General features: G+C 63.7%; 1 long non-coding RNA gene across 1 annotated transcript; it reads right to left on the reverse strand.

The window, feature by feature from the left end:
• Positions 1-387: 387 nt before the first annotated feature.
• Positions 388-3,977, reverse strand: LOC149522041 (uncharacterized). The gene is made up of 2 exons (XR_016347430.1): positions 3,631-3,977; positions 388-1,148 (listed from the first exon to the last, which is right to left on the reverse strand). It is a non-coding gene; the product is annotated as an uncharacterized LOC149522041 (long non-coding RNA).
• Between the last annotated feature and the right edge of the window lie 6,334 nt (positions 3,978-10,311).

Raw genomic sequence — 10,311 nt, forward strand, 5'->3', positions numbered from 1 at the left:
AGGGCGGAGCCTCGGAGGAGTGGGAGGAGCCTCCAGGGAGGGGGCGGAGCAGAGGCAGGAAGAGGCAGGCAGAGGGCGTGACATCCCCCCATCTCCAGGCTGGTGCCCAGGGTCCTAACTGCTGGGTGAAGTCACAGCCTGTCTCCTGCACCCACAGCCTCCTTTCCCCGGCCTTGTTGCACAGAGGGAAACTGAGGCACGCCCCTGCTGTCGCGCCACCCCCCTGCGGCGTGGGCACCCAGTCCGGCTGTCAGCACGGGCTGCTTCATTGCACAATGCTAGGGCCCTGGGTTAAGCCTGGCACCGCCCTCGGCAGGCAGACTTTCCCTTTGCCTGGCATGGCCGAGTCCCCTCCCCCCGCGTCACCCTGTTACCACTCCAGCCGTAGTGGGTGAAACCCGGTTTTATTAGAGTCAGGCTGTGAACACTAACACAGACGCCGCATCCCTCATCTTGCTGGCGCAGAGTCGAAAGTCTTTGGGTACAAACTGAGCAAGGAGCTGCCTCCTGAGGTGGTGCGCCGTATAGGGCTTATGACACACAGCGCAGCAGGCTTCATTCGAGCCGGCGAGAAAAAAACCCCAGTTTCACACACAGCAGGCGGGAGGGAGTTTCAGCTACCCGCTGTCAATCCGGAGTGACGCCACGGACGCTGCTCCACACTGTTTACACTGAAGTGGAAGAAAGGAAATCCCCCCACACACACCCTTTTCGAAACAGAACCCCCCCCCCCTCCACTTGTGGACTTTTCCCTCCTCCTGTCCCTGGGTGATAACATTTGAAGATGACCCCCCCTGAAACACATCAAGCAATCAAATTTAGACACTGCCTCCCAACCTCCCCTTTAAGAAGCAAGGGGGCGGAGCTATTTAAAGGCAAGGTCAGGCTGGGTTTTTTTTGCCCTCCTACCAAAATTTTTCCTCTCCCTCCTGGCAGGTGGAGCAGGGATTACAGGCCCTGGGTGAGCCAGGGAGCCAGCATGGCCAGCTCGGCAGCCAGGGAGAGCCATGTCCCAGTCCCGACAGGCAAGTTGCCATGATCGTAAGACGAGTCGTAGGTGGTGACGTCGGTGGCCAAGGTCACGGTGTCGTTGGTGTTGCATTTCGCCTTCTCCGCGTAGCTGTTCCTCGTGATCCGGTTGTGGCTGGCTGGGGTGAGAAAGAGGGAATGAAAGAGACATGAGAACAGCCAGAGTGGGTCAGACCAAAGGTCTATCCATCCCAGTGTCCTGTCTGCCCCACGGTGCCCTAGAGGGGGGAAACACAACAGGGAACCCGCACATGATCCCACCGCTGGGGCAAACAGAGGCTAGGGACACCAATAAAAAACTATCTAGCTCTTTTCTGAAACCTGTTCAAATCTGGGTCTTCACCACATCCTGTGGCGAGGAGTTCCACAGGTTGACTGTGTGCTGTGTGAAGAAAAACGTCCTTGGGTTTGTTTTAAGCCTGCTGCCTATTGATTTCATTTGGGTTTCCCCTACTTCTCATATTGTGGGAACAAGTAAATAACTTTTCCTTCTTCACTTTTTCCATGCCAGTCATGATTTCATACACCACCATCCTACCCCCCTGAGTCTCCTCTTTTCTAAGCGGAAAAGTCCCAGTCTTTTTAATCTCTCTTCACATGGCATCTGCTCCAACCTTTGCTCATCTTTCTTGCTTCACCACCAGTAGAGAGCAGAACGGGGCCCATCTGAAGAGAGATGAAAAAGCCGGGGACTTTTCAGCTTAGAAAAGAGGAAACTAAGGGGCAATAGGACAGAGGTCTATAAAATCATGACTGGTGTGGAAAAAGTGAATGGGGAAAAATGATATATTTGTTCCCATTGCACAAGAACTAGGGGTCACCCAATAAAATGAACAGGCAGCAGGTAGAAAGCAAACAGACGGACGTTTTTCTTCACGCAGTGCGCCGGTAACCTATGGAACTCCTCGCCAGAGGATGCAGTGAGGAATAGGTCTTGACCAGGGCCATTTTTCTGGGTGCTTGGTGTGGGAACCCTGCTGGCTTAGGAACGGCCGATAAACAGAGAGCGAGGCAAAGATCCTGCAGACCGGCTCGGAGCTACGTCCCCCGGCTGGGGGATGGGGGTTGCCATTCACTGGGTGACAGCTGGCGCCCGAGGGGCTGGGCGAAGGGGAGGACCCAGGAAGAGGGGGCTGGCGAGGAGGGGCTGTACCTGTGCCCCCGGCGCGGGCGGGGCAGGGGAGGCCGAATAGGGTGACGTCGCATTGCAGGCAGCTCACGGCCACTCCAGGGAGCAGAGAGCAGGGGTGAGACTGGCCTCCCCCTGACCCAGCAGGGCAATTAGGGGCTCCCGGTGGGACCCTGGGGGCAGCTAGGTTAGGTGGGGGGCAGGGATTATGGGGATAGACGAGGGGCGGGACAGTTGAGGAGAAAGGAATCAGGTGAATATGGGGGGGGAAGTAGGCCCCTGCCCCCAGGCCTGCCCCCCCCAGCCAGGCTTGTGCCCCTCTCTCCCACCCCACAGCCCCTGCCCCCCAGCCCTGCCAGTGCTCCTCACACCCAACCCCTGCCCCCAGCCTTGCTGGTGCCCCTCACTCCCACCCCCCTGCTCCCCAGCCCTGCCAGTGTCCCTCACTCCCGCCCCGCAGCCCCTGCCCCACCCCAGCCCTGTCGGTGCCCCTTACTCCTGCTCCACAGCCCCTGCCCCACAGCCCTGCTGGTGCCCCACAGCCCCTGCCCCACAGCCCTGCTGGTGCCCCTCACTCCCGCCCCCAGCCCTGCCGGTGCCCCAGTAGCTACTCAGTTTCCAAACTGCCCCCCCCCAACTCCTTCCCCCACCTCTGCCTCCCCAACCTGCCCCTGCCGATAAGGGACGTCTGGCGACCGATAAGGGACGTCTGGCGACCGATAAGGGACGTCTGGCGACCGATAAGGAATGTCTGGCGACCGATAAGGGACGTCTGGCGACCGATAAGGGACGTCTGGCGTCTTTCAGCAACAGCCTCTCTCTCATTACAAGAGGGGCCGGTAAACAAGGCCGGAAAAATAATCCCCCGATATCTTCCCAGCCCGCCGCTTCCTCACCGCCCCCCAGTTCCCCTTCAAAAGCCATCTCCCCCCCCCCCAACGCCCCCTGGCTCCCTCATCCCCTGTTAAAAAAGCCCCACAGAAGACATCACGCTTGTGACATTTCTTTTCCTTTTTTTAAACTGTCCCTTTCCCTCATGCCTCCGGCCCTGACTTCCCTCCTAGGACAATCCCCCGCCCCTCCAAACAGCCTGACCCAGGAGTTAAGGTTGCAAAAAGGGCAGAGTTAAGGGGAAATTTCTCATCTCATCTTAGCTCTGATCCCCCCGCAGGGAGACGGTCATAGACAAGGAGAACGAGGGAGTGTCGTAACCAGCTCCCACAAGCCGGGTTCCCCACGCAACTTGTGCTCACAACTTGGGATCCTTGAGAGTGGTCTGGGAGTACCACTGATCCAAGGGAGGGCAGAGTTAAGGGTATCTTCATTCTGACTGCTCTTCAGCCAATAGTCTGCGTTTGGGGAAATACACGCTTCTGTTCAGGAAGCCTTAATCCTCCGTAATGAAGTGGCTCGGGGGAAGGAAGAGCTGAGAGCCGGGGCGGGGAGAAGGCTCCCTGGGTTTCGTGACTTACTGAGCCTGGCGCAGGTCAGGACGGCCAGACACAGGAGGAGGATTTTGCCCATGGCTGTCTCCCGGCGAGGCGGACGACGGAGCCGATTTAGCGAGCCGAGCGGGCCCGTCCCGGGGCTTGGGGACTGGCGGCGGGCTGCGTGTGAGCTGCTTGATAACAACACGGGGGCCAGGGCGGGGCCGGAAGGAGGGTGCAGCCAGAGAGCCACATAAGAAGGCAGGGGCCCAAATTGACCTATAGGCACAAGCTGGGGGCACCCAGGGGCGCGGGGCCGACACGGACCCAGGGATCAGGTGGAGACATATTTGTGCAGGGGCCCCTACACACACACACACACACACACACACACACACACTGACTTACTTACATACTGACATGCACTCGCACACACACTGACACACTGACTGACACACTTGCATACATACACTCACACTGACTGACACACACTGACACACACTTGCATACATACACTCACACTGACTGACACACACTTGCATACATACATACACAGACTTGCACAGACATGCACACTTGCGCGCACACTGACACACACTCACTGACACACACTGACATACACACTTGCATACATACACACACACTGACTTACATACTGACACGCACTCGCACACACACACTGACACACACTTGCATACATACACACACACTGATTTGCATACATACTGACATGCACACTCGCGCGCACACACACTGACACACACTTGCATACATACATACACAGACTTGCACACACACTGACACACACACTTGCGCACACACTGACACACACACTCGCATACATACTCACACTGACTTGCATACATACTGACACACGCACACTCACACACACATACTGACACACATACACACTGACTGACAAACACACTGACACACACACACTCGCATACATACACACACACTGACTTGCATACATACTGATACACACACTCGCATATTCAGTAACACACACAAAGACACACTGACACACAAATATACACACTCACATACACGCTGACACACACATTTACACACTGGTATGCACACTGACACACACACTTACTGATGCATACACGCACACAGTGACACACACACACACTCACACTCTTTAGCACCCATTTGCACACCTACACACTCTCGCAGACACAAACCCACACACCCACAGTACACACTCACAGCCACGCTGACACACACCATCCACCCCTTCCCCCACACACCAACCCAGGGGGTAAGGACCCTAGTAGATAACACACACACACACACACACACACCCCTCTTGTGGCTTCCCCCCATGCAACCCAAGCACCCCCCTCCCGTAGCTCTTTGCCCCTCCCAGCCCCGCCCCAGCTGGGACGTTTTCATCCCCAGAGGAGCAGGGTGCTGGGCGAGGCCGGAATTTCCCGCAGCCTGGGCGGGACCCCCAGCACAGAGCGACCGTGGCTCCCTTAAGTGAGCCACAGAACGCTGGCCAATCAGGAGCAAGCTTTTAAGCAGCCAATGGAAGGGTGGCTTGCTGGGGCGGCCCTGTATAAAAGGAGCTGCCCAGCAGCGACTCCTCAGTTGTGCCCTGGCCAGGGAAGGGGCTAGGCCTGGTTCCCAAGGAAGGGTGGGGTGGGGCTCAGGGGGCTGGAGAGGGGGCCGGGCCAGGCTGCCTCCTTGCTCCCAGGAGGGTGCAAAGGTCCCAGGGGAAGTGGCCCGGACAGCAAGAGGCAGGGCAGGGGAGCAGAGGTCCCCCACTTGCCCCACATCCTGCCACCATCACTGTGTGGGCCCCCCAAGTGAGGGGCTGGATTGGGGCAGTGGTGGGCTAGTCCCCCTGTGAGCTGGGTGCTTGGGTGGCTGCCCAGGAGACACTGGGGGGGGAGGGTGTTTCCATGGGTGGTGCACGTCAACCCGCGCCTTGGTGCACGCAACAAAATTTATTCTGCACTAGGAGGGAAAAATGTAGCAGGACCGTTGGTGGCAGGCCACGGAGGCGGGTGTGGGAAGCAGGAGGGCAGATCACCTGACCGCGGGGGGAGGGCGCTGCTGGGGCCAGAACGAGGCGCGTGGTGCAGGGTTGGAGGAGGGGCCAGCGTGCAAGAGGGGGCCCTGTGGGAGAAGGACTCATTCCCCAGGGCAGCCCAGGTGAGCCCGCCCTGGGACACCCCCCCCCCCACCGCCACCCACTGGGTGCTATAGAAATGCCAGGGAAAAGGGGCCGTGGAGGGGGGCGGGGTTTCAGGCGGAGGGGTATGATTTCTCTTGGGGGGGCGGGGCTCAAACCAGCTCCATAGGGCAGGTCCAAGGGAGGCCGCATCACCCCCTTCCAGACTCGCCCCAGAAGCCGCCTGGCCTGGCTTGGGTGGGGGTGGGGGAGGGGCTGAAATAAAAAAGTTTACAAGCAGCAAAGGGGAAGCGAAGGGTGTGGAAAGAGGAGTAGCAAGGGGCTGTGTTCAAGTAGGGGGTAGCTCTGTGTGCAGGGAAGGGGTAGCTACAGGCTGTGTGGGGTTGGGTGTAGTTCTGTGTGCAGGGAAGGGGTAGCTACAGGCTGTGTGGGGTTGGGTGTAGTTCTGTGTGCAGGGAAGGGGTAGCTACAGGCTGTGTGGTTGGGTGTAGTTCTGTGTGCAGGGAAGGGGTAGCTACAGGCTGGGTGGTTGGGTGTAGTTCTGAGTGCAGGGAAGGGGTAGCTACAGGCTGGGTGGTTGGGTGTAGTTCTGTGTGCAGGGTAGGGGTAGCTACAGGCTGGGTGGTTGGGTGTAGTTCTGTGTGCAGGGAAGGGGTAGCTACAGGCTGTGTGGTTGGGTGTAGTTCTGTGTGCAGGGAAGGGGTAGCTACAGGCTGGGTGGTTGGGTGTAGTTCTGTGTGCAAGGGGTAGCTACAGGCTGGGTGGTTGGGTGTAGTTCTGTGTGCAGGGAAGGGGTAGCTACAGGCTGGGTGGTTGGGTGTAGTTCTGAGTGCAGGGAAGGGGTAGCTACAGGCTGGGTGGTTGGGTGTAGTTCTGTGTGCAGGGTAGGGGTAGCTACAGGCTGGGTGGTTGGGTGTAGTTCTGTGTGCAGGGTAGGTGTAGCTACAGGCTGGGTGGTTGGGTGTAGTTCTGTGTGCAGGGAAGGGGTAGCTACAGGCTGTGTGGCCAGGTGTAGCTCCGTGTGCAGGGAAGGGGTAGCTACAGGCTGGGTGTGGTTGGGTGTAATTCTGTGTGCAGGGAAGGGGTAGCTACAGGCTGTGTGTGGCCAGGTGTAGCTCTTTGTGCAGGGTAGGGGTAGCTACAGGCTGTGTGGCCAGGTGTAGCGCCGTGTGCAGGGAAGGGGTAGCTACAGGCTGGGTGTGGTTGGGTGTACTTCTGTGTGGAGGGAAGGGGTAGCTACAGGCTGAGTGTGGCCAGATGTAGTTCTGTGTGCAGGGAAGAGGTAGCTATAGACTGTGTGGCAGGGTCTAGTTCTGTGTGCAGGGAAGGGGTAGCTACAGGCTGTGTGTGGTTGGGTGTAGTTCTGTGTGCAGGGATGGGGTAGCTGCAGGCTGTGTGGCCAGGTGTAGTTCCGTGTGCCAGGAAGGGGTAGCTAGGGACTGTTCAGGCAGGCGGTTGCCCGGGGGGCAGGGACGGGGTGGTTAGGGGGCTCTGTGTGGGCCCTGGATGGGGTTTCAGCTTAGCCCTCTGCCCCAGCAGCCTCAGAGGAGGGAGCTGCTGCCCCATGGCTCCAGCTCCTGCTGCTGACCTGGCTGGGGGGCGGGGAGGGGCAGGGCCGGGGTGGGCTATGCATTGGCTAGAGGGCCCCACGTCTCTGCCCACGAGCTCTGGGGGCCTCTCCCCACAGGACTCAGCCCTGCTCCTCCCAGCTCGCGCTCCAGCTTCCATGGTGCAGAGGGGATGAGGGGGCAGGGCCCGGGAATTCGGCGGGATAGGTGAGATCTTTTGGGGGGTACGTCAGGCCCAGCCAGGTCTTCCCCGACTTTTACAACCGGCAACAATAAACCACCAGCAAAGCCAGCGCGGGCTACGACTTTCATAGCGGGGGGGGGGGGTTTCCATGGCGCTGGGCGCTCTCCGCGGAACGGGAACGCCGAGGTCGCGACTGCGCTGGATTTCGGGGCCACGCGCCCGCGTGCCAGGCCCGCGCTGGGCTTTCGAGGCCGGACGTGGCACGCGAGAGGCTGGGAAGGGAAGTGGCGGCTCCGTCTCCTGCGAGGGGCAGCGTGGGCAGCGCCGGAGCCCGGCTCTAATTGCAGAAGTCGCCGTCGCAGCAGGCGTAGGAGGTGACGTAGGAGACGCCGGCCCAGAGCGCGGTGTCCTGGGTGCTGCATTTGGCCTCGGCCACGCAATTCTTCCGCACGATGGTTTTGTAGCCAGGGGGGGGGGAGAGAAAAAAGGAAGGGGAGACGGGGAACGGGACGGGCGCCGAGGGAGGGAGATGGAGCCGGCGCGCGAGGGGACAGGGTGGGCGCCGAGGGTGGGAGCCGGAGCCGGAGTGCGAGGGGACGGGACAGGCACCGAGGGAGGGAAGGATCTGGAGCCAGTGCGGGTGCTCGAGGAGACGGGACAGGTGCCGAGGGAGGGAGATGGAGCCGGCGAGCGAGGGGACGGGACGGGCGCCGAGGGAGGGAGATGGAGCCGGCGAGCGAGGGGACGGGACGGGCGCCGAGGGAGGGAGATGGAGCCGGCGAGCGAGGGGACGGGACGGGCGCCGAGGGAGGGAGATGGAGCCGGCGAGCGAGGAGACGGGACGGGACGGGACGGGCGCCGAGGGAGGGAGATGGAGCCGGCGAGCGAGGGGACGGGACGGGCGCCGAGGGAGGGAGACGGAGCCGGCGAGTGAGGGGACGGGACGGGACGGGACGGGCGCCGAGGGAGGGAGATGGAGCCGGCGAGTGAGGGGACGGGACGGGCGCCGAGGGAGGGAGACGGAGCCGGCGAGTGAGGGGAGGGGACGGGCGCCGAGGGAGGGAGACAGAGCCAGCGAGTGAGGGGACGGGACGGGACGGGCGCCGAGGGAGGGAGATGGAGCCGGCGAGCGAGGGGACGGGACGGGCGCCGAGGGAGGGAGACGGAGCCGGCGAGCGAGGGGACGGGACGGGCGCCGAGGGAGGGAGCCGGAGCCGGCGAGTGAGGGGACGGGACGGGACGGGCGCCGAGGGAGGGAGACGGAGCCGGCGAGCGAGGGGACGGGACGGGCGCCGAGGGAGGGAGCTGGAGCCGGCGAGTGAGGGGACGGGACGGGACGGGCGCCGAGGGAGGGAGACGGAGCCGGCGAGCGAGGGGACGGGACGGGCGCCGAGGGAGGGAGCTGGAGCCGGCGAGTGAGGGGACGGGACGGGACGGGCGCCGAGGGAGGGAGACGGAGCCGGCGAGCGAGGGGACGGGACGGGCGCCGAGGGAGGGAGCTGGAGCCGGCGAGTGAGGGGACGGGACGGGCGCCGAGGGAGGGAGACGGAGCCGGCGAGCGAGGGGACGGGACGGGCGCCGAGGGAGGGAGATGGAGCTGGCGAGCGAGGGGATGGGACGGGTGCCGAGGGAGGGAGCCGGAGCCGGCGAGCGAGGGGACGGGACGGGCGCCGAGGGAGGGAGCTGGAGCCGGCGAGTGAGGGGACGGGACGGGCGCCGAGGGAGGGAGCTGGAGCCGGCGAGCGAGGGGACGGGACTGGCGCCGAGGGAGGGAGCCGGAGCCGGCGAGCGAAGGGACGGGATGGGTGCCGAGGGAGGGAGACGGAGCGGGCGAGCGAGGGGACGGGACGGGCGCCGAGGGAGGGAGCCGGAGCCGGCGAGTGAGGGGACGGGACGGGACGGGCGCCGAGGGAGGGAGCCGGAGCCGGCGAGTGAGGGGACGGGACGGGACGGGCGCCGAGGGAGGGAGACGGAGCCGGCGAGCGAGGGGACGGGACGGGCGCCGAGGGAGGGAGCTGGAGCCGGCGAGTGAGGGGACGGGACGGGACGGGCGCCGAGGGAGGGAGACGGAGCCGGCGAGCGAGGGGACGGGACGGGCGCCGAGGGAGGGAGCTGGAGCCGGCGAGTGAGGGGACGGGACGGGCGCCGAGGGAGGGAGCCGGAGCCGGCGAGTGAGGGGACGGGACGGGCGCCGAGGGAGGGAGCCGGAGCCGGCGAGTGAGGGGACGGGACGGGCGCCGAGGGAGGGAGCCGGAGCCGGCGAGCGAGGGGACGGGACGGGCGCCGAGGGAGGGAGCTGGAGCCGGCGAGCGAGGGGACGGGACGGGCGCCGAGGGAGGGAGCTGGAGCCGGCGAGCGAGGGGACGGGACGGGCGCCGAGGGAGGGAGATGGAGCCGGCGAGCGAGGGGACGGGACGGGCGCCGAGGGAGGGAGCCGGAGCCGGCGAGCGAGGGGACGGGACGGGCGCCGAGGGAGGGAGCCGGAGCCGGCGAGTGAGGGGACGGGACGGGCGCCGAGGGAGGGAGCCGGAGCCGGCGAGTGAGGGGACGGGACGGGACGGGCGCCGAGGGAGGGAGACGGAGCCGGCGAGCGAGGGGACGGGACGGGCGCCGAGGGAGGCAGCTGGAGCCGGCGAGTGAGGGGACGGGACGGGACGGGCGCCGAGGGAGGGAGACGGAGCCGGCGAGCGAGGGGACGGGACGGGCGCCGAGGGAGGGAGCCGGAGCCGGCGAGTGAGGGGACGGGACGGGACGGGCGCCGAGGGAGGGAGACAGAGCCGGCGAGTGAGGGGACGGGACGGGACGGGCGCCGAGGGAGGGAGATGGAG

The sequence above is a fragment of the Pelodiscus sinensis genome, chromosome 19 (genome assembly GCF_052426305.1).
Source record: "Pelodiscus sinensis isolate ZL-2025 chromosome 19, ASM5242630v1, whole genome shotgun sequence".
Lineage (NCBI taxonomy): Eukaryota > Metazoa > Chordata > Testudines > Trionychidae > Pelodiscus > Pelodiscus sinensis.